This window comes from Delphinus delphis, chromosome 10, assembly GCF_949987515.2.
Source record: "Delphinus delphis chromosome 10, mDelDel1.2, whole genome shotgun sequence".
Taxonomy (NCBI): domain Eukaryota; kingdom Metazoa; phylum Chordata; class Mammalia; order Artiodactyla; family Delphinidae; genus Delphinus; species Delphinus delphis.
In genome coordinates this window covers 77,888,943-77,914,078 of record NC_082692.2, presented here as the reverse complement: position 1 = coordinate 77,914,078, position 25,136 = coordinate 77,888,943, and the positions used below count along the sequence as shown (strand labels likewise).

General features: G+C 41.8%; 1 protein-coding gene and 1 pseudogene across 2 annotated transcripts in view; both read right to left on the bottom strand.

Moving 5' to 3' along the window:
* The window catches only part of SYNPR (synaptoporin), a 291,056-nt gene that overhangs the window by 61,225 nt on the left and 204,695 nt on the right, over positions 1–25,136 (bottom strand). The gene's annotated exons all lie outside the window — the stretch shown is intronic.
* On the bottom strand, positions 11,085–11,723 carry LOC132431721 (TM2 domain-containing protein 2 pseudogene; annotated as a pseudogene).

Here is a 25,136-nt window from a genome sequence, read left to right as displayed (position 1 = left end):
AATTTATCACACAAAAGTATTTAAGGTTTAAGTCCAAGACACTTTCTGAGATCAGACAATATCCTGATATCATAGAATCCATCAACGCGGAAACATTAAATTTTCTATCTTTAAGCATTTATTCATTTATTCAATCAGTAAACATTTCTAAGTACCCATTATGTGCCAGACATCGTACCATACCTCAAAACACAAAGACAATGCCTCAAGGAGCTTATACACTAGTGGGAACACAGACACTTAAACAGATAATTACCATGGAATATGATCTTTGCTGGAAAGAAGACGTGTATAACGTTCACTGGAACCTTCAGATAAAAGCAGCTCAAGGTTGAACTAGGGATTCAGGGAGATTTTCTAGTAGAGATGAAATCTAAGCCAACTCATGAAAGAGAAATAGAACACTTACACGGCAGGAAAGGGGTTAGAATGGGGAAAGGAAAGTGAGAAGAAGTTTGTAGACGAATGGTAAAGTGAGTGGATAGGTATAGAAATGTATGAAAATAGCAAGTCTCGGGAACTACAAGTCACTCCACAAACTTACCATCACACAGGGATGATGACTGACCATGATTTTTAGGGTTAAGCAACAGCTTTATTGAAATATAATTAACCATAATATAATACCACAAAATTCACCTGTTTCAAGTGTGCAATTCAGTGTTTTTTGTATATTTATAGAGTTTAGTACAGTCACAGAGCAACTTACACCGCTGTCTAATTTTGGAACGTTTTCATCACCCCCAAAGAAGTCTCCTATCTATTAGTAGTCATACTCCATTCTCCCATTCCTTACCCCTGGAAACTACTAATATACTCTGTTTCCATAAATTTGCATATTCTAGATATTTCATATAAATAGCATCATACAATATGTAGCATTTTGTGACTGGGTTTTTTACTTAGCATATATATATATTTTTTTGGCTGTGCCACGCTGCATGCAGGACCTTACTTTCCCGACTAGGGATCGAACCTGTGCCCCCTGCAGTGGAAGCACAGAGTCTTGATCACTGCACTGCCAGGGAAGTCCCACTTAGCATAATGTTTTCAAAGTTCATCCGTGTTGTTGAACATTCCTTTTATATTGCTGAATAATATTCCATTGTATGGATATACCACATCTTGCTTATCCATTCATTAGCTGATAGACATTTGGGTTGTTTCCACTTTTGGACTGTTAAAAATAATGCTGCTAGGAACATCCTTGTACAGATTTTTGTTTGGATGTATGCTTTCACTTCTCTTAGGTATACACTGAGGAGTGGAATTGTTGGATCATATGATTTTACATAAACATACTCATATGTTTAACATGTAAGTTAAACATATGAGTATGTTTATGTAAAATCATATGATTTAACAACCTTGGGCAAGTTACATAATTTCTCTGACTCATATTTTCCTAATACTGAGAAACTGTCAAACCATTTTCCAAGGTGGCTGTACCATTTACTATCCCACTAGCAATGTAGGAACATCCTATTTTTCCTCATCGTTGTCAATACTTGTTATTATCTGTCTTTTTAATTTTAGACATTTTAGTGGGGTTTGATTTGCATTTCCCTAATGACTAGTGATGTTGAGCATACTTTCATGTGCTTATTGGATATCTGTATGTCTTCTCTGGATAAATGTTTATTCAAATCCTTGCCCATTTAAAAACTGAATTGCCTGTTTATTGCCAAATTGTTAGAGTTATTTATATATTCTGGATTCAAGTCCCTTTTTCAGTTTATGACCTGCAAGATTTTTCTCCCATTCTGTGGGTTGTCTTTTCACTTTCTTGAAGTGTCCTTTGAAGCACAGAGTTGTTTTCTTTCTTTAATCTGATGTAATCCAATTGATTTGTTATTTCTTTTGTTGCTTATGCTTTAGGTGCCGTACCTAAAAAATCACTGCCTAACCCGAGATCATATAGATTTACTCCTATGTTTTCTTCTAAGAGTTTTATAGTTTTTAGCTTTTATAACATCTATGATCCATTTTGATATGGTGCGACGTAGGGGGTCCAACTTCATTCTCTTGCATGTCAGTATTCAGTCGTGCCTATACCATTTGTTGAAAAGACTATTCTTTCTCCATTAACAAGTCTGGAATCCTTGTTGAAAAATCAATTGACTGTAAAAGTAAAGGTTTATTTCTGGACTCAATTCTACGCCATTTTTCTGTATGTCTATTCTTATGCCAATACCACATTTTCTTGATTACTCTGATTAAAAAAAAAATGTCAGAGAACTACATTACACCTCTACCTTTAATAAACTATTCAAGAGGCAAACAGAGCCAAGGGTGGAAAAATTAATCAATTAGTGTTTTTAATCTCAATTTAGTCATAATATAACAACTGAAAACCATTTTCAGAGAAAGTAGAAAGAATTACAGGTCATCATGTTCTCTATAAAAAGCTCTTTTATGCTGATGGATCTTTTTCCCTACCCACAAGAATTTCCTGGAAGTCACATTTTTGAATCACATTTTAAATTCCTGCCTTTAATATGCACTTATTGAGAACCTGCTCTTTGCAAGTATATTTCATCTAAATGCTTCAGAAAATAATTTCTAAAGTTAATAACCATGTTTGTAATGGTATGTATTAATGTATGTGTAGTGTATTCATTTTCCACATCAGTATTTTCTGTATTTTATTTTATTATTTTACTTTCTGCCACTTAGCTGTGCAACCTTGGGTAAGTTACGTAATTCCTCTGACCCCTATTTTCCTAATACTGAGAGTACCTCCTCTCATTGAGTTCTTATAAATATTAAATGAGAAATGCATATAAAGATCTTAGTAGAGTGTCTGATACACAGAAGCACTTAAAAGGCTTAGACTATTAGCTTTTACTATTAGAGTATTAGTAGGAGATGCACAATGATTATCTGTTGAAAAAATGTAATTTTCATGTGTTAATTAAAGAAACCAGAAATGGACAATAATGCAATTCCTAGAGTTCTATTTCACTAAATAAGCTCAGTTTCTTCATCTTTCCGCCTAGCTGTAACTTGGTCCCATACCCACATGAGAAAGTAGAAAGTGTTGACAGACATTCAGTTACCTTAATGTTTCCACCAACTCTAACTTCTGATTTAGTCTTTATTTGATGACTTCTTCCAAGATTGGTCCTTTTATCTTTCTATAAAAAAGATGGTTTTCTAAGCAATTTAACAGGTAAAAAAATCCTGAAATATGTGGGCAACACAAATGATGAATAAACTATTTGAAAGCACTTGTCCAAATGTACCACACTTGAATTTCAAGTCTAATCTACTTAAAAAATAAAAGTTTGCTAGTATCTCATCTTTCCCATCAGCTATAAGGGAGTTTCATTCCTTTAAATAGTTTTCTGACTTGTATATTTTCCAAGGTAAACGGTAGTGGACATTAGCTGTGCTTTGGTTACCAAGCACTCATTCTCCTTTCTCTTATTAATAGCACCTTGATTTCTTTTGGAGAATCGCATCTCTTGGGGGATGGCATCTGTTCTACAAAAGGAACATTCCTGAGCCAAGAGGGGTGGGTGTGTGGCCCAGCTTAGACAACTAGATTATGTTTTTGGATTCTGGACCTTGAGTGGCATTGCGTAAGAAGGGGATGAGGGGCTGAGTTGAATCATTCCTGTAGCAATGCACAGATTTGACTATGAAATGAAGCCATTCCTTAGTTTCAACCATATATATGTCCTGAGCTGCCTCGTTTCCTGTATTTTTTGCAGCCCAGTTCCTCAGCATTCCCTTTCATTATGTGAACTTCCCTAAATCCTTCCAAGAAATCACTTCACTTGTTACTCAAAGGCCATTTCTGTTACTTGCAACCTCCCAAACTCTGAGGGATACAAAGTCTGCCTCCATCTCTGCCCATTTCCAGACCATCCAAAAGAAGTAGGGCTACTTTTAGCAAGTTTTCTGTATGCATTTGCTTGTTAACTCATTTAAGCTCCCCAAAAAACCATCTGTAAACTCCCTTGAAAGTCTCCTATTCCTTTTAAGTTTCAGAATCTCTTAAGAGTTCCAGAACTCTCCTCCAAAGTATTTGATTGAAACCATGTGTGATAGGACAAAAGTGATGTTTGATAATGATGGAGAAACCCACAAAACCCTTCTTTCCCCTCCATCCTTCAGTTTTTCAATAAATATCTAATGAGGGCATACTTGCCCTGTCCTAGATGCTAGAAATACAAAAATGACTAGGACTGAGTCTTGTCCCTTAGAGAGCCTAGAGTCTAGTAGGGGAGATAAGACACACAGAAAAAGTGGTAATGCCAACAGAGACTGTGATAAGAGCTACAACTGACGTACAGATCAAGTGCTAAAAGAGCCCAAAGGAGGGAATATTAATTCAGGCTGGAAGGACTGGGGAAGATTTCAGGGGAGGAGGTGAAACCTCCAGCCGACTAATCCTCCTGTAAGTGTCCAGTGGCCAATTACCTCCAGGAAATGGAGTTTGCAAAATTAAGCCTGGCCTGCAGAAGATCATTTATTTTCTCTTAGCATGCCATATTACAGTTTCCAAGGTTTATGCCTTCTTGGCCAATGTACTAAATTGCTTAGGACAGGACTGAGAACATAAGGGTGTCAAACCTTGCTGGTCTCTGCCTAATATGTCTGGGACCTGGTGTTTGCATCATTCTAGTCAGTGGGACCAAGAGACAACTGACCGTGGTCTGAGTTGGGGCCAATGTGTTTCTCAGCAGTCTTTAAATATGGTTTAAAATTAACTACCACCTCAAAGTAGCCACGTGGGCTTCTTTTCTTCAAATGGGAACAGCGGCTACACCAAGCCTGCAACTCGTTTTCAGCTGCCTTGAAAACAGATATTCCTTTCACATCCTTTTATTTCCACATCTTCCTTTCTTCTGCCCACATAATATGGCCAACGTTCTTCTCCATTTTAACAGAGAAAGGATGCTCTGAATAAATCTGGGATGGACAATTGGTCTGACAGAACGGGCTTGAAAAATTTATTACTGTTCCTGGTCACACTGGCAGGGGTTTTGCGTGAAATGCTCCTTTCATGCTGCTAACCTTGAAGACATTAGGAGGCAGTGTTATTTGGCTGTTGTGTACCTAGGTGACAACGAATTCGTCTATCTAGCCAGAGAGTATATAACTGAAAGACAGAAAGCCACTTCTTCTTTAAAAAAGTTCCTATTTTGGGCTTCCCTGGTGGCGCAGCGGTTGAGAGTCCGCCTGCCGATGCAGGGGACGCGGGTTCGTGCGCCGATCCAGGAAGATCCCACATGCCGTGGAGCAGCTGGGCCCGTGAGCCATGGCCGCTGAGCCTGTGCGTCTGGAGCCTGTGCTCCGCAACGGGAGAGGCCACAACAGTGAGAGGCCCACATACCAAAAAAAAAAAAAAAAAGTTCCCATTTTTCCAAGATTTAATTTTTAAATTTAATTAAAATTTATTTTAATTAAATAAATAAATTTTAAATTTAATTTTCCAATTAAATTTGATAAAATAAGTAGCCCAGTGCCGTCTTTCACCTACCTACAAAATTCACATTGTGGACAGTGTTTACATTAGTCTTCTATTGGACAAGAGCAAAGGGAAAAAATGGAAGGCCACTGCTTCTTACCGAGTTTAGGAAGAAAGACTTTGTACGTCATTATTTTATTGAACTCTGCTGTGTGAACACATTAGGGATGGTGCTTCTGGGTCTCACACTCCCAGAAGCTCCTTGGGAACGACATAACATTCCTATGGAAGTCGGCATAAAAGAGGAAAGAAGGCTTCAGTGGGAATTCTAATGCTACCCTGATTTCCCCAGCCTCAGTGTCCTGAATTTCCAGCTTAGTTCAGTGACCAATGGGATGTCCTGACGATCTTTCATACTTGGGAAGGGGTGTAGATAGAGAAGGCAGAGGTCTTCAGCGCTATGGTCCTTCATTTTTTCCCAGTGGGAAAAAGTCATTTCTGAAGTTTATCCTATAGGGCAGAGGAGATTTCTGGGGCCCAAAGGGGGCATACATATTTGCTGTTATGCGTTGAATTGAGTCCTCCATAAAAGATATGCTGAATTCTTAATTCCCAGTACCTCAGACTGTGACCTTATTTGGAAATAGGGTCACTACAGATGTAATTAATTAAAATGATGCCATGCTGGAGTAGGATGGGCCCCTGATCCAATATGATTCGTACCCTTACAAGAAGATGGCCTCGTGAAGACAGAGACACAGGGAGAACGCCATGTGACGACTAAGCCAGGAAATGCCAAGGACTGCCAGCAAACCTCCAGGATCCAGGAAGAGGCCAGGAATGGTTCCCCTGCAGGTTTCAGAGGGAGCCTGGCCCTGTTGACACTTTGGTCTCAGACTTCTAGACTTCAGAACTATGAGATAATAAATATCTGTTGTTTTAAGCCATGCAGTTTGTGGTACTTTGTTATGGAAGCTCTGGGAAACTCATACATTTGCTTAAAACTCTCCTAGATTGTATTTTCTTGATACCTGAGACTCAGACATCCAGGTCAGTGGTCCACTTTATACATACCTCCTCCTCCAAACCGTGTCTTTTGTTCTACGCCCCCTGAGCATCTCCTAAGTTTCCCATATGCTTTCCCACTTCTGGGAGTGTGCTGCCTTCCTGGCACAGCCAGAACCCAGGACGCCGGGTCTGCTCAAAGTCTACTCATCATTCAAAGGCAGTTCAAAGGGAAAACTCCCCCATCAATCCTGAGTGAGCAAGAGTAACACTGCCCTCCAAAGTGGACTGTTTGTACCAGCACTCTGCTGGCCATTCAGCTAGCTGACTGCATGTCTAGGTTCCCTCCATATATTATAACTCTTTAAAAAGTTGAGACTGTTCACTTCCTTTTGTATCTCTGAGATGCTTGCTTCTCAAAGTACAGTCCTTAAACTAGGAGAATAAGTTCAGAGAATCTCGGTCCCCATCCCAGACCCAAATCAGGATGTGCATTGTAACAAGCTCCTGTGAGATTGCATAGATAGTAAAATTTGAGAAGCAGCCCCTAGAGGACCTTGGCATACCAGCGACTATTTACTCAATGTATCCTTTGCATCTGCTACTTAGCTGAGTGTTTTTACTGATATTATTCCAAATTAGACAAGTCTATTAGCAATTCAAGGTACGTATTTATTACCCCATTACACAGATGAGAAGATTGGAGGGAAGCTAGATTGGAAACTGCAGGGAATATTCCCACCTCTCTTCCCAGTTCAACACAATTCCCACGACTTGGCCTACCTAGTGGTTTTTCAGGCAACAATCGTAGCTGTGCAGGGAGTTGGAATCTCAGGGGGAAATCTGAGCATCTGTTGCCGACATAGGCCTCTTTTTGCTAGTTTAACACTTAGCTGATGAACCCATGTCTCTCCAGATACTCCATCAAAAAAGGGTTCCATGGAAACACTCACTTTGGGAAATGCTGCAAATTACACAGCCTTCTTGAAGATTAACAGTGTACAGCCACCTATTAAAGGCTTCATTCTATGACCTCGGTAAATATACCTACTTAGCTTGGTTTAACTCAGTTTTCCGTAAAGTTTATTTGACTCCAAATTCAGGTTGTGTAACAGCCATTAACATTCTGTGAAGGGCACGTTGGTTTAAAATGAAATGTTAATGACAAAGGGAGATTAACAGAGAGGTTCAATTCATGGGTTGCTTTTTAATTGAGAGAGAAACAGACACACACAGAGAGAAAGACAGAGACAGAGAGAGAAAGAGAGATTTCTCTCCTGTAGTATTCTTCGAAGTGGAAGTTTTCTCAAAATGAGGTATTAGCATGTGGGAAGAGCTAGGAACCAGCATGAGCTCCTGAACCACTAGGAAGAACAGTTCATTTCTCTATGCATTATTTAATATAACGTCCTCCCTAGAATCTTCTGTTCCATGCTGTAACTCAAGACAAAGGCCTTGGATAAAATTAAGTAGGATGCTAACTCTGAAGCATAATGGGAAGATAAAGTGCCAGATTAAATCATACTAACTTTTAAAAATGATCACCAAGGTCATGGGCTTGACACATGGGGGGCGTGGTATGGCAAAGGAGCAGGATAAAGCCATGCAAAAGACATTAATTACCCATCAGGGGGTTGCTGGGGAGAGGGAGCAGGAAGCCTTATGCATTTGGCTACCAGAGGACATCTCTTTTCAAGGATTCTTTTCCTCTTGAGAGGAAGGGCTTCATTAAGAGGCTTTTTGCTCGGGGTGGACTCCGGGTAGTTCCAAGGGTAGATTTATCTGTATTCCTGGCACTGATGAAGAGCAGCTCCTGGTCCACAGAGCTTCTCAGGGTTCTGGCAAGTAATGCCCCCATTCTCTGGAGTTTTTTTTTTTATCAAGGACAGGCATCCCTTTAATGCAAATCTAGGGCAGTGGTTGATCACTGCCTGTGCAATAACAATGGAAATGACAGGATGGGGTTTCCCAGGTATTTTCTTTTCAGAAATAAAGAGTGGATTTGAGGTTGTTATTTAGAAGTAGAGATGTCTTCCTGAAGCTCCTCTCTGTGAGGACATGGACACAATCGCCTGAAATGCCTTTTGGGTGATGCATCTGCCATCAGTTATACAAAGAGACACGAAAGCAGGCAGATTGCAAGTGCTACATGGGTTTTCCACTGAAGTCCATAGATATTTTTTTTCCCATTTAAAAAAATATTCCTTTATTCAAATAGTTTTTCAGGTTGTATCACATCTGGCCAGGGTTTGTGACTACAGAGGATGGGCATCACCTAGAAGCCACACTGAAACTGAAAAATGCGGATCATCACAGAGGAATATAAAGATTCTCAGGCTGTTGCCTAGCAGTGGAAACAACTCTGATCCCCATCACCTTTTCTGTGAGAAGGGCTTCTTCTATAAAATAGAAAATTTAATAACTTACAGACTTTTACCTCTTTACCCAAGCTCTTTCTCCTGGAAACATTAACAATTAATGATTTTTTATTTTTTATTTTTAAAAGAAAATAGCTTTTTATGGGGTTTGTGACTATCCTTAAGGAGATTTTTTTTTTTTTTTTTAACTTGTGAGATGAAGCAGGATTTGTGGTTTTAAAGTAGTATCTTATTTGGGGTAAGATTTCAATTTTAGTTTGTTTTCCAGATTTTTCTTACAAGTTTTTTTTTCTTTTTCTTTTTAAAAAGGGGCATCCTTGAACCCTCTTAAGTTCTATACAAAATTTCATGTTTCTGTTCATTTTTCTGGGGAGAAGGTCCAGTTTCTTCATGATCCACAACAATTTAAAATATACTGCCTTAGAATATAGAGATTATAAGTAAGAATCCATCAATTATTACTGTTATAAAGAAGGTTAAGGTCAATGTGGTACAGAACTTTCAGGACAAAACAGAAAAATCTTTTTTAACTTTTACATAATTGCCACCATTTAATACCATAAGAACAGTGGTCATATTAATCAGGGTTAATAAAGCTGAAACTCTTAGGAAAACTGCTTCATAATGACAGAGCATATGCAGGGTGATTTTAAATGGGATTCTTGGTCTTTATGTCAATTATTATGAGACTAAACTTTGAGCAGTTCTACTTTGATTGTTTCTAGAATTTATAAGTTGCCCAAATAGCATGCTCTTAGTTTGATTTACCTTCCAAACCCCATTTTTACCTTATATTTAACAGTTCTTTTCAACTCAGATTGCAAGGGATGGGAACTAAGTTTTAAAAACCACTTATAGTGGGTCTTCCCTGGTGGCACAGTGGTTGAGAATCTGCCTGCTAATGCAGGGGACACGGGTTCGAGCCATGTTCTGGGAGGATCTCACATGCCGCGGAGCAACTAGGCCCGTGAGCCACAACTACTGAGCCTGTACGTCTGGAGTCTGTGCTCCGCAACAAGAGAGGACGCGATAGTGAGAGGCCCGCGCACTGCGATGAAGAGTGGCCCCCGTTTGCCACAACTAGAGAAAGCCCTCGCACAGAAACAAAGACTCAACACAGCAAAAATAAATAAATAAATTAATAAACTCCTACCCCCAACATCTTCTTAAAAAAAAAAAAACACTTATAATTCAGAACATTTTCTTTTATTCCCAGTGATTTGGGAACTCAAAACCTTGGCTGTCTCTTTCCCTATGACTGACTGCTGTAACCCACACTGAGAGATTCTGGTACCATGCTTATTTTGACAGAATGTGTTCAGTTTCTCTTTGCCCTCCGAATCACATCCTAACTTTACCCAGCAGTAAGTAGTAATATCCTTTAAGGAAGAGTCTGCTTTTCTTTCCAAGGGCACGAGGCCCCTCATATTTTCTTACCCAATCATGAAGAACAGATTTATAGTTACTGGTATGAAATCTTGTTTTCTTTTTTACCAGTCTACAGCATGGACTCTCTAAACTGGTAAATACTACTTTTTTGGTAGGAAAAGTCTGCCAAGAGGATAGCTGAACTCAGCCATGTTCAGCTACCCAAAACATAATTGGAAAGAGGAAATTACTGTACTGGATATATTCCCTCTCGGACATAATAATGATGAAACAATAGGGTTTATTAACAGGCTCAGTTCAAATGCTTAGCTTTAAGCAGAACGAATATAATTTTGAGTTTCACTCTACCTACTGAAAACACCCAAACGAGCATTCCAGGTTGGCAACATTTATTCTGCAATTTAAATTCAGAAAGTCAGAATTTCATTGTGTATTAAAATCCATCGCCGTTTCTACTTCTGCTGAAGATTTTCATTGGTTCAGCTTCCGATCTTCACCTCATGAGGACTCAGTCACAAAAGGCACAAGGCTAAAAATATTCACTTTACTTATCCTGTTGGGTCCACTTGCTCCAAAGGATTGATTATACAGCAGTGCACAGAAATAAAGACTATGGAAACCCTTCTGCAGCTTATAAGTTAATCACTATCCTTTATATTTTTTGTACATGAGGAAAGGTACAAACTTGATACCCACAATACTGTTTGCTTGTCATTTCTAGTCTGCAAAGTAAAGTTTGGGTTGAAAATCCACAGTCCAAAGAAACCTCCCCCGCCAAAGTCATTCCCTCCAAAGAGGGAGGTAATGGTCAGGTCTGATAACAAGGAAGAGTTCTGAGCCTGTAGAGGTGAATTCAGGAGACTTGCCTCTCTGGGTCACGGCAGCAACTCTTTTTAGTAAACTGTGCACTAATTGCTGCTGTCACTTGGCGTCAGCCCTCCAGTAATAAGCAAAATAAGGTCAACAAACTACCAAATCCCAAGTGCAAGTGTCAAGAGCTTCCCTACTGCTGTGTCAGCGTGTCCCAGACAGAAACGATCTACTCCAAAACACCCCAGGAAGAAGGAGTAGAGCAAAGTGCTTAGGAAGTACTGTCCAGTACACTTTATACAAGGTTTATTCTCTCGTAGGAAGGTCCTAGGACTGGCACATTCGATTCCGTCCAGGGCGCGGCACTGGACGGAGGTGTGCTCCACACCACTGTAGGCCTGGCCACCGAACTTGAGACAGCCATAACCAAGTTCCTGGGAAGCCGTTGCATTTCCAACATGGTCCGCTGGGTCTTCACACTATAAATTCATCGGGTAGGTAAGAGCAAGGGATGACTGGAGAGTGGGGTCGCCATAGCCCCAGCTCACAGAGCAGGTGGCGCCCTCCGGGTGGGTAGCGCCAGCGGATGTGGGCTCGGGCTCGGCGGTAGTGTTGTGCCAGTGGCTCCGAGAGACACAATGCAGCAGAAGGAGATTCCCCATCAGCAAAGCCTCCTGGCCGCAGAGAAGTAACTCACTCACCGGGCAACCACCCAGCACCATCTTCCCGGGCCCAGTGGCGGAGACCCGGCCTCAACAGCAAACCCCGGCCAGCACTGCTGACCCAAGCCCCGCCTGGTCAGGCCTCTCCAAGCAGCCCCCATAGATATTTTTTTTCACTGTGCCCTGTGAGCTCATTTCCATATATTATTTGCTGTTATTCTGCCCGGTGTTCCCTCTGTCCAGAATGCCTTGGTTTGGCCCCCATTTCTGCCTATTGAAATCTTACCCGTTCTTCAAGGTCCCATGCAAATTTCTCCTCTTCAGAGAAGGGTTTCCTGATTACCTCCAGAGAAACAAATGCTACCCTTCTGTGGTCTCTTTGGACCTTTCCTATAGCATTGATCACATTTTGATTTCTACTGTCATAGGGCCCATGGCTATCTCCGAGGTTCACCTTTGAAAATGGGATTGGATGCTATATCTCACTTACCCCCCAGTCACACTGAGCTCATAGCTGATGTTCAGCAAATGCCAGATGAATTGGACCTCAACACTGTAAGAGACTGCAGTTGCAGGTAGGCCAAGTTTATCACTCAGCATCCTGATTTGGATGACTAGATGATATTCCCCTTACTTCTAGGCTTGTGCTTCTTTCTTTGTTTGCCGATCTGCTTCTAGACCAGTGTTTCCCAAATGCCGGTCATTCGCATCACTCTCGTGAGTCATATCACATCTGTGGATCACTTATGCCTCCACTTACTTAATATCTTTCTTTAAATTGATTCCTCTTTTCCTGACACTAACTCATTTAAAAAGTAGACCAGGGCTTCCCTGGTGGCGCAGTGGTTGGGAGTCCGCCTGCCGATGCAGGGGACATGGGTTCGTGCCCCGGTCTGGGAAGATCCCGCATGCCGCGGAGCGGCTGGGCCCGTGAGCCATGGCCGCTGAGCCTGCGTGTCCGGAGCCTGTTCTCCGCAGCGGGAGAGGCCGCAACAGTGAGAGGCCCGCATACCGCAAAAAAAAAAAAAAAAAAAAAAAAAAAAAAAAGTAGACCATTTACCTCGAATTAAAAGTCTAGTATCACTTGCCTTTAATAGAAAATAAATATACGTATGAATACAATCAGAATAAAACCTTATTGAATTCATTCATATGACAAACATTTATTGTGCATTCACTCTGTACTGGGCACTGTGCTAGGAGCTGGGATACAGCAGTGAACAAGTCCCAGCTCTTTGGGCTTACACTCTATCAGGGAAAATGGAAAATGAACCACCCAACAGGAAATATACCACAATAAAAGCTATAAGGCAAGTGAAGCAGAGCAAAGAGATGGAGAGGAAGTAGGGCACTATTTAGATAAAGAGGTCAGGAAGGGCCTCTCTGAGGAGGTGATATTTGAGCAGAGACCGGGAAGAGCAAATCAGGCAACTATATGGAAGCAGAGGCTTAAAGAGCCCAGGGAAGAGCAGACATCATGGTCCCGAGAAGGGAATCGCTCTTGGTGGTATCTCAAGGCCTCTGTGGAGGCGGATTTTATCTCAAGTCCTGGAGGAGGGGAGTGCGGCTGCAGGGTACTGAGGGAGGGAAGAGCACCAGGAAATGAGGTCAGAGACAGAAGCAAGAACAACAGCATGTCAAGCCTCACGGACTAAGGCAATGACTGATTCATAAAGGGACGGAGATTCTAGAACATGCCACTGCACTCTGGGAAATAACGCCTTTCGTTCAGTGAAGATCTCAGGGAAGTCTCCTTCGGCCTCCTAACTGGAACATCGTTCTTGGTTCATGACCAAACCCTGCAGTCAGCAGTCTTGTCTCCAAGAGATGGGAGCATTTCCGGGGACCCAAAGGGTTCATTGCCTTCTCTCTGGTTCCCTACACTCTTCGTCCCTTTTGGACAGTGCCAGGAGCACAGGAGACACACCTTTATCCTCGGTGGAAGGAAGGAAACGTGTACTGCTTCTGCCTTCCGGACTGTGTCTCTCTGCTATGGATCCTGCTACTGACCCCACCCTGCCAGAGCGCGCAGGGAAGAGAAGTATCATCAGGAAAGGCCACTGCCCTTGACTTCTCCTTCTAAAGCAGAGGTTCTCAGTGAGGGCTGTCCACCAAAACCATGTGGAGAGTTTTGTCAAGATACCGATACTGCCTGGGTCTCAGCTGCAGAGGTTCGGGCTTAACTGGTCTGGTGTAAGACCTGGGCATCTGTGGTTTCAAAAGGTCCACGGGTGATTCTAATGTGCTTCAGGTTGAGAACCACTGCTTCAAGGGAAGTAAGCATTTTCACCTCCATTTTCACAGAAGGAGAAATCAAGAATTTCAATTTTCTAGGCTTGCATAAAAACTAGTATTTTGAAGTGATATAGATACATGGGTGGGCAGGGAATAGGAACACACTAGATGTGAGACTCCCTGTGCCAGGCATAGAATATTAAACAAGACTGTATGTAAAGTGCTTTGAAACAAACATGTATTTTGTTATAGTCAGTGACTGCAAAGATCTGTGAAAAGTGTTCGGATCAGAGGGAACAGCAAGTGCAAAGGCCCTGAGGCAGTATTGTATTGGAGGAATTGTGGAACAGGGGAGAATGGTAAGAAATGAAGTCAGAGATGTTAATTTGATTCATTCCCTATTTATTACCCCAGCAAATGAGGTCTTTTTTCTTTATAAAAATTAACCTCCTGCATAAAGTCTCTTTATCATATGCTACTCTCCAGATACATTCTGCATAGCTGGAATGTCCTTCACCCTTTCTGGTTTACCATATCCTAGTCTAGATTCTCTATGTCCTTCAAAGTTCTATTCAGTTGCCACCACCTTCAGGAAGCCTTCCGTGATCATTCCAGATGGATGCAATCTCTCTCCTCTGTAAAGCACCACAGCCTATTCCTTTACCCTTCTAATGGACAGTAGCTCTCTTTGTCTTATTTATCTCTCCAGCCTGTTATGTACCCCCTACCCCCTGCCCCACTCGAAAGACTAGGTCCAGGTCTGAGCTCTCTGGAAGTCCCTTTCTCTTTGCTTAGTGCTAGCCCTGCATTACACACAAAAGTAGGGCTCAAAAACATTTACTGAAGGGTTAGCTATGTGCCTTCAATTCTCTTCAACAAGAACAGCAATCCAACCAACCTAAGCACATCTACACAGTAATTAAAGCAACAAACAAAACTGTATTGGCTCTTGGACTCTGAGTGCATTCTTGACTTTCCGACAATGGTTTCTGATCATTCACCTTTGAAAGAACATATTGCAATTGAAACGAAACATATCAACCCAGACAGTTTCAGAAAAGCCAAGTCATTTGTTCACTAAGAAGGATCACGGTAGCCAGGAATGAAGACCACAAGGAAATGAAATGCTATCAGTTTCATCTATTTGAATAGTCACTTGGGAGTAGTGCAGAAAACAGAAGGTGGCGAGATGAAAAAAAGATAACAGATAAAAAGCATTGTTGATATAGACAGTGGGTTGGCTTGCTGTGGTCGGTGGTGTGTGACTTTCTGTGGCCAACCTGATTTCTCCCACGCCTATGGATTCTCCCAGAAGGATTCCCTTTATGGTCGGGGACCCTAGTATTCAACGATTGACAAAACCAGTCTTGTTTAACCCAACCACTACTCTGAAGAATGGTCAGCATCGTCCCTGTATCACAAATGCTGAAATTGACCTGTGGCACTTGGAGGCACCATGGACTTGGGAGTGAGGGTTCCAGCCTTGGGGCTGAGTAGCTTGGGCTCCATTTCCAGCTCTGCCCACTTGCTGTGTGATCCTGAGCAATATTCAATGGTAATAGTAATAATTCCTTCTTCACAAAGTTGTTTTGAGGGTGGGCCGAGTCCACACATGTAAAACACTTAGGACAGGACCACAGATACAGGTGGCATTCAGTACATGTTAACTCAGTATTCAGAGAGGCTAGGTCACTTGTCCGAGGCTGGCAGGTGGTAGGGCTATGATTTGAATTTAGGTGTGTCTAAAGGGAAATACTTAGTAGTGATGGGCTACTGCAAATGGAGTTAGCAATACACTTGAAAGTAGAGAATTGCTCTAATTTTGCTCCCATGCTCACTTGAACATCACTGAATGGCCAGGGCATTTCCTTAGTACCTTCCTTTTCTTGTTTGTCCATGTTAGAGCCCTTTGCTGAGCAAGCAGGCCTCCAGGCCTGGGACACAGCTAGAGTCCTCCATAAACAAGGTTGTGTGTGCAAGGTGAAGTGGTGTGTCTGTTCCCTCCTCCAGATATTTCGAATCAAGAATTCAGGAATTTCAAGGTGTGGGTATTCCAGACATTATAGAATAATATAGGTGAGATAAAACTTATCAATCAAAGATGAAGGTATGTCTCCTGATAAGTTTCCATCCTTCCATATCCCCTGTTCCATTTCTCTCATATAGAGAAGGAGGATGGACTTAGTGGGAGAGGACATGGGTGATTCTTTGAGTTACCTGTAATCTGGGACTTTGATTTTGATGAAATACATGCCACATGGTTCACAGAATCTCCGAAGATTCTGAAAGACCCTGGGATCACTGCTGCACTTGTGAAATCATATTGTTTGCAGCCCTCCCTCCTCAATCTGCATCATGAAATCATTCCTTTAAGTATATGTGCATATTGTCACTCTTGCCACATTGCACTGTGCTCATTCATTTCCCTATTTGTCTTCTTTTCTACATTATGAGTGCTCAAGGGCACAGAATGTATCCAGCATACAGCAATGATTAGAATCTCTGGCTTTGGCGTCGGGTATTCCCAGCTAGAGCCCTCTCCCTTCTGACCCTGTTCAGATAAATGAAAATGTGTCTACAACCTCTATGTTTGGGGGTAATTTTAACCTGGAATAGATTGGTGCCCCCAAAGTTGCAAAATATGATGTGAATGTGCACGTTTCTATGGAGAATTCAAAGCTTCATCAGATTCTCAAATTGGGTGGGGGGAGGAAGGAACAAGGTTCCAAAAGAAGTGAAGAATTTCTCCTGTAATTAAATAAATTAAGTTTATGAAGTAACTCTGGGTTCTTCACAGTACTTCTTTTCTATAATAAAGAAAAAGGGATGCTATATCCTTGATGTCTACATTAGGAGAGGCAGTTTTTACATCCCTTTAATGCTTTTCCAGTACAGATTCACTTAGTGTATGATTTTTTTCTGTTTCTTAAAATATCATTTCCTCCATGATCATCCACTGAGATCAAACTCAGGTTTGATCTCACCCTACTAAGCACCTGAAAGCACATGAACTCATTTAACCATTAGGATGATTCTCCAAGTAAACCTTACTATCCCCATTATACGGAAAAGGAAAATGAGACTTAGAGGTAAGATCAGTTCCAAAGCTTTCAATCTGTGCTGATAACCCCTATGCTATACTGTCCTCATCTTTGCTAGAGTCCTCAGTTTATGGATACAAGCTTGTCTAGTTCACTGTTTGGTTCCTAAACCATCTTCGGCTAGAGATGTCAGAATTCTCCTTAAGCATTCAGTCAATACATATGTAGAAAGATGACTCTAAAGCCCACAGTTTATTTTTCCTTTGACTCAGGACGTTAACATCCTCCAACAAGTAGTTCTTGCTTTGATAAACAGACTTTGCAAGGCAGGTTAAATGACATCCCATATATAACACTATTCAAAGCCTTCATGAATTTATATTACATTTTTTAGGCAAAGAGAAAAAAGAATAATACATCAAGGATTCTAGTGAAAATATGACCTACAAGTAAAACAAGAGAAATGTTGCTTTCTAACACTTGGAAAGCCAACCAAATTGATATTTAAAGAGAAAGAAAAAAATGACAGAACATAGAGCTAAGTGAGAGGCAGACTCTTCATGGCTTTTGGAACTCTGTTCTGAGTAGTTAAACTACAAAACTGAGTTATAGAGGGGAGTAAAGACCATGGTCTTTGGCATCAGGTAGAGATGGATTTGAATCTAGTTCAACTACAAAATGAAGGTGAAGCTTCACTATCTTATAAGATTGTTAAGAGAAAACAATGTCAGCACTGTATAGGTGGTCACTAAGCATTAATATTCCTTCTTCCTTTACAATTTCTCTTCTGATTTGGCATAAAACCAGTGTAACTGTTTCCAGTCGGCGGTTCTTTAAACATGAATTTGCCTCTGATACAACTGATGTCCTAGGGATACAGGACCTTGCTGATGAGTCATGAGGAGCCCTGGACCGTTCTTTAGAACCATTCTAAGAATCCAAGTGATATTTCCAAAGCATGTTCATCCAGAAAGAAGACCAATCCAGCGTTAGATGTCTAAGCTAAGGAAAGACCAGGAAAGAGACACTCTGACATGGGGTGTCCTTTTCTAACCCACCCAAGATGGGCAGCTTGAGTTAGTACCACTTTCTGGGTGTCTTTCTAAATAGCCAATGCTTACGAAACTTTTATATCCTTTGAACAGCAAATCTAATTTCAGAAATTTTTGTTGAAGAAATAATTTTTAAAAAAACTATGCTGGCTATGTATAAAGGATGCTGATTGCAGCATTGTTTATTTTAGTCCAATTAATTGCTGGACTAGTTGTTGATTGGAAACCAACTAATTGTTCACCTGTGGGAACTGGTTAAATAAGTTGTGGTCCATCTGTATAAGAGGGGGGCCTGTGGTCATGATGATGAGAAGAATATGTAATTTAAATGTTCACAGTGCATTAAGTTTAAGCATAAGTTAGAAAACTTATGCTTATGTTCAGGTTGACCCTATTTTGTGTGTGAAAATAGATTAATATGACGATAGTATACACTATATACACAAAATTTGGAAGATGAAAACACATGTCATATGTCTTCTCAACTGTGTGTTTTTCTGAATTATCCAAATTCTCTACAACAATTTTTTGTTGGTTTGGTAATAAAAACAGAAGTGATTTAAAAAATCTCTAAGACTGTGATCATTCACAATACACATTCTAGTGTCTCAATCTTCCCTTTTCGTTTTCCCAGGCCAAAAGCACATGGATATGCCTCCATTTCTGCTAACAGGCAACCTGGGAAAAAGAACTCAACTATATTTCCATTCTTCCATTTAAGGAAACATTGTGTTCATTATTCATACCCAGATGACTAAGAGACAGAAAAGAATGAGAGGGAAGAAGGAGAATACGGTGATGCGAGGCTTCAAGATAATAATTAGAACCATCCCACTTAGCGCTGGGACAGCACCTCACATCTTCAAAGCTGTATCAGATGTTATCTAATTAAGCAAAGCGAGGAGGAATGACAAGAGTGGAGGATTTAATCTAAGAAGCACGAGGGGTAGTGTATATATGTCCATGCCACTCTCTCGGGCCTTTGGATACTGAGAGGCAGTAACAAGAGGGGCCAAGTGAGAAATTCAGTGCAAAGTCTGAGATATCAGAAGTTCACAGAGGTTTTGAGGGTTGAAAGCAAAAATCATAAATGGAAAAGATAGACAAGGGGGGAAAAAGGAATGATGAAACTAGTAGAAAGCTGCTGGAAAATTTAACACCACCATATTGTTTCTAGAACCCCACATCATTAATCCATTTAATTATGCCTTGTAAATATTTGAATGCAGAACGATTCCTGCGACCCTGCGACTCAGATAATTCCAAAAGCCTTAAACATTGGGCCTGCCAATCAGAATTACCGACGACATTTATCTCTGTTACAGGGAAAACATTAAACACACATCACAGACCCATGTTCTTGGGGGAAGCTTTAGAGCACTGCTGGCTCCTGCCCCATGACCCAATTTAAATGCACTGAGAAAACAAGCACATCAGAGGCTATCAAAAGAGCAAGTCATCCTAAAAGCACAAGGTTATTCATCAGGAGTTCTAGGAAATGTTGAAATAGAAAAATCTCATTTGGGACTCTGCAGTTCTTGGTTGGTCCAATTCTTATTTTTTTAAAAATAAATTTATTATATTTATTTTTGGCTGTGTTGGGTCTTCATTGCTGCACGCGGGCATTCTCTAGTTGCTGGAGCAGGGGCTACTCTTTGCTGTGGTGTGCGGGCTTCTCATTGCAGTGCCTTCTCTTGTTGTGGAGCATGGGCTCTAGGCTCACGGGCTTCGGTAGTTGTGGCTCGTGGGCTCAGTAGTTGTGGCTCGCGGGCTCAGTAGTTGTGGCTCGCGGGCTCTAGAGCGCAGGCTCAATAGTTGTGGCGCACGGGCTTAGTTGCTCCGCGGCATGTGGGATCTTCCCAGACCAGGGATCAAACCCGTGTCCCCTGCATTGGCAGGTGGATTCTTAACCACTGTGCCACCAGGGAAGCTCCCCAATTCTTATTAACACTGGTTTACATTCTCACTCAATTACTGGTCCCCAGTGGCTTTATCCTACAATAAATATCAATTATTCCAATTTAATAAGATCTGTGATCTGTTCCCTTGAAGTTCTATCCAGGGTAGGAAGACGAGAGGTAGATTTTGCAATGGGCCTTGATGAGGGGAGGAAAATCCAGAAGAGGGAGCGGCAGAAGCCAAGGCCATGTGTGTGCTGAAAAGCCGAAAGCCAAAGGCAGGCATTATACTACGGTCCAGCAGTTACCATAAGCAGAGATTTCTTAGAGTTTTGCTCCATTTTCCATGATTTTCCATGACTTACTCTGTCTCCTTCAGCATGTTTAAGGACAGGCAGTGATATACTACACATCCCCAAAACAGGCATCTCAACATCTGCTCTTTTTTTTTCCCCCCAAAACTTTCAAGCCTGCAGTTAAAATACACCTGCCAATTATCAAGTATGAGCTTCCTGGCCCAACGGTAATTCACATATGTCAGAAGTCGGATGAGAAAAAGTCCAATGCAGTAAAATACGTGTGTACTGTGATTATACCTGTATGCGTTATTGCCTTTTTTTTTGGTTTTGTTTTTAGTGCTTTACTGATCAAAAAGAATCGGATTCCTAGCTCTCAGCTTGGGATACTGTTCACTGCATTTCAATATTTGACTTGAAACAGTGAGGGTGGTGAGAGTGGAGGCATGGCCAGCTTGTGTCATCGTAGTGGATACCAAGCACGTTCTGAGCATTTTCAGCTGTTTGTGAATTAAATATAAAGGGCTTAATGCCCTACACGGCATTGATCGAAAGGGGGCATTCAAAGGTCTCCACTGGTCATATCATGGTCTACTTTATCTGTCTTTTTTCCTCCTTCCCCCCGCTTCCTTCCTCCCTCCCTCCCTCCCTCCATCCCTTACTTCCTTCCCTCCTTCCTTTGTTTATCTATTCATTCCTCTTATGCACAACCACTAAAAATCTATGATGCTATAGATCACCAGAGAGGATTCTGCATAAGCCTTCACTTTGCTTTGCCACTCATTTAACACTGGGTCTGCCTCTCTTCCATATATCCACTGGGAGCTGACTCTGAGGTATAAACTAATTTCATCATTTGTTTAAACAAAATGGCACTAGAAGATAAAAATCACAAAGCACATTCACAGAAATGGACACTGAAATGACTCCTGTGTGCTATATGGCTTTTGGGATCTGACCTAACATTCCTCTGTCTTCCTAGATGATTGACAGCTGGCCACTAGCCAAACGAAGGAGGGCAGGAGAACCAGTTGCTTTCACAACCTGTGTTTTAGTTTCCTAGGGCTGCCATAACAAATTGCCATTAACTGGGTGGCTTAAAATAACAGAAATTTATTCTGTCACAATTCTGAGGGCCAGAAATCAGAAGTCAGGTGTCAGCAGGGCTGTTTCCTTCTAGAGGCTCTGGGGGAGAGTCTATACCATGTCTCTCCCCTAGCTTCTGGTGGCTGTTGGTAATTCTTAGCATTCCTTGGCTTTTAGAGGCATCATTTCAATCTCAGCCTCCGTCTTCACATGGCCTTCCCCTGTGTCTCTGTGTGCTCTCTTTTTGTGCACTTATAAGGACACTTGTCATTGGATTTAGGGCCCACCCTAAATCTAGAATGATCTCATCTCAAGACCCTTAACTTAATTACATCTGCAACGACCTTGTTTCCAAATAAGGTCACATTCACAAGTACTGAGGGTTCAGACTTGCACATATTTGTTGGGGGGGGCACCATTCAATCCACTACGCCTATCCTTGTTCTATTCTCCATTGCACCCTCACATTACCAGTGTTGAGAAAAAAATCAAAAGCAAGTCCTATGACATGCACAGAGATATATCGAAGGACACAACGTTCAGTCTTCTTTGGAAGCAAAGATTGGAAACATCCTAAATGTTTCCATCAACAGGAAACACGGTTGAATGAGTTTGGTTCATCTACCCAATGGAATACCAGGCAGCTACTAAAAAGAACAAAGTAGGATTTTTATAAATTGAAATGAAAATATCCCCAAAATATGTTGTAAAGAGAATTAAGCAAATTATAGAACAAAATATATGTCACAAACCCATTCTAAAAAGCAAACTATGAACAACAAACCCACACAATCCTCCTTTGGGGGAAATGCTCTGTTCCCATGCCAGTTATGTGATTCTGAGGAGAAGGGCTGCCAATCACACCTCTTGATCCCCTTTCCCTGCCATAAAGAGTAATCAGATCTAGACAATTAGAGTACCTGATGCTGTTGACCATGGTGACAGGGATGGAGGTTGGCTGAAAACCAAGGTAGGCTAGTCAGAAGCCTTGCAAGGATTTTTAAAACTTTTTATTTTGAGGAGAAAAAGTCTCTTGCCTTTTGGGCCCTATATTAGGTCTCTCCAGCTGCTAGAACAAATTAGCACAAACTCAGTGGCTTAAAAGAACAGAAAATGTATTCTCTTATGATTATGTAGATCAGAAATATGACGCAAGTCTCAAAGTGTCAGTAGAGCTGTGCTCCCTTCTGGAGGATCCGAGGCGGGCCGGGGGGGATCCATTTCCTTGCCTTTTCCAGCTTCCAGAGGCATCCACTTCCGTGGCTCACAGCCCCACTCTTCCATCTTCAAAGGTCAGTTGATGAACAACTTTAATTCCATCTGCAGTTTTAATTCTCCTTTGCCATGTTAAGACAACATATTTACAGGTTCTGGGGATTAGGATGTCCACATTTTTGCAGGGAGATGGGGCATCATTTTGTCTTGAATCTAGAGCAAATCTGGGTCTGCAGATAGCTATCCTCCCCAACACCTGGAGAAAGCTAAGTGAGGGGGGAAAATGAGGCAGATGCACAGAAAGAGGACACGCTGAGAGAGAGAGAGATGAGAGAAAGAAAGACTAGCCTGTTGGACACCCTGGATCTGGCCATTCTTGAAGCTAATTCACCTCAATTAAGTATGATTATGTAAGCCAAGAGATTTCTCCTATTTCTCAAAAATTTTTTGAATTGGGCTGGTCTCATTTGCACTTTAAAGAGTCCTAATTACTCGTGTGTGTGTGTGTGTGTGTGTGTGTGTGTGTGTGTGTGTGTGTTAATCATATATGTTTATATATGTCTAGAAAAATAGCAGAGAATAGAATTGAAGTGGTTGGTATGTGGTAGCTTTTATTTTTTTTGGCCGCGCTGCACGGCAGGATCCTAGTTCCCTGACCAGCGACTGAACCCATGCCCTCTGCAGTGGAAGTGCAGTCTTAACCACTGGACTGCCAGGGAAGTCCCAGGAGCTTTCATTTTTCACTTAATATATCTGTATTATTTGAATATTGTACAATGGGCATCTATTACTTTTGTGATTTTAAAAATGAAGTAAAAATACGAGACTGTAACATAAAAAGTAAGTTCCTCCAGGGCTCCAAGGCCTAGTTAAAGAGCAAAATCCTCATAAGTTTCTCTTTCATCTGGTGCTTTTAAACAGTACCTGAGTCCATTCGAGAGCCCATAATTACAAGTTATTTCTTAGGCCCTGATAATATACTTTATCCTTTAAGAAAAGCTATTTAGATGGGACCACAGATGATAAAAGGGCTATGCTCAGGGCGCAAACAAAGAACTTACTGGCTCACTTTTGGAGGCCTGACGTGTCCCTGCCCAGGTCCACATGGCAGGCCTTGAAAACACAGGTCTGTCCTAGTTCTCTTTCTTGCCTCCTTGGACTATAAATACGTGCATTATATGTATCCAAGTAAAAAGAAAAGGAGCAGAAACAAATGCCTGCATTCCCCTTAGCAAAACAAAGGGACAAAAGCAGCCTCTATGCCAGCTGCATTAAAAAATGGGAACAGAATAGTTTGTTAAAATGTCACAATTAAGAGATCTGAAGAATTCTCCTGCTGGACCCAGCACAGTGGGAGTTAGTATGCTGGATCCAAATTCCCTGGTCTTCTTGTTACAAAGTCTGATAGACAGAGAACCCTACACGCAGGGGGGCAGTTCAGTGTCCCTTCCCTAGAAGAGACCCTCTGAGCACCCCAGCCAGTGAGCAGACGCATCAGGATTCAAATCTGGGCCTTTCTGGCACCAGGATCTACGGTTCTCAATACCCAGTGGGCAGAAGAATCACTTAGGAGCCTTATGAAACACACAGATTCTCAGGCTCCATCTTCCAAAGATTTGGAATCTAGAGATCTGGGGCTAGGTCCAAGACTCTCCATTCCAACAGGCACCTCACATAACCGGATGCAGGAAAAACACACACACAACATAGGACAAATTCCCTCTCTCTCTCTTTCTCTTTCTTTTTCTTTCTGTTGCACCTCTTTCCTTTTAACTTCTTTAAGGTATCTCAGACTGTGAAAAGCAGAGGTTGCAGGATTCCTTGTACACATTTCTGACAGCCACTCTTTTCTCACATTCCAGAGCAGAAAGAACTGCGATTGGAAGGTATTTCAATGAGTAACTATTATTGACCAAAAGTTTAAAAAAACAATGAATCTCATACTCCATCACAAGGAGAGTAAACAAAATTCACAAACCTCTAGAGAGAAGAAATCAATTTTTCAAATATGTTAAATTCACCAGGCTGTAGGTAATTATTCAAATTTCAGGGCAAGAAAGAATCAAACCCCATTGATCAAACCTTTCTGGACTCATGTCAAGAAATTGCAGGGCTCCCCTGGTGGCGCAGTGGTTGAGAGTCCGCCTGCCCATGCAGGGGACACGGGTTCGTGCCCCGGTCCGGGAAGATCCCACATGCCGCGGAGCGGCTGGGCCCGTGAGCCATGGCCACTGAGCCTGCGCGTCCGGAGCCTGTGCTCTGCAACGGGAGAGGCCGCAACAGTGACAGACCCGCGTACCACAAAAATAAAAAAAAAAAAGAAATTGCAGTGGGCTGCATAATTTCAAAACCCTCCGTTTTCTGCTGAGATATCCTAGTCCTTATAAGACAGCTCCTCCGTATTTCTGCTTCGGTTAGCTGGAGGGCTGGCTGTTCAGAATGCTATCACCTCCTTTAAACCAGATGTTGAAAATTGCAGTCAGGGCCTTCCCTGGTGGCGCAGTGGTTAAGAGTCCGCCTGCTGATTCAGGGGACACGGGTTCGTGCCCCGGTCCGGGAAGATCCCACATGCTGCAGAGAGGCTGGGCCCGTGAGCCACGGCCGCTGAGCCTGCGCGTCCAGAGCCTGTGCTCCGCAACGGGAGAGGCCA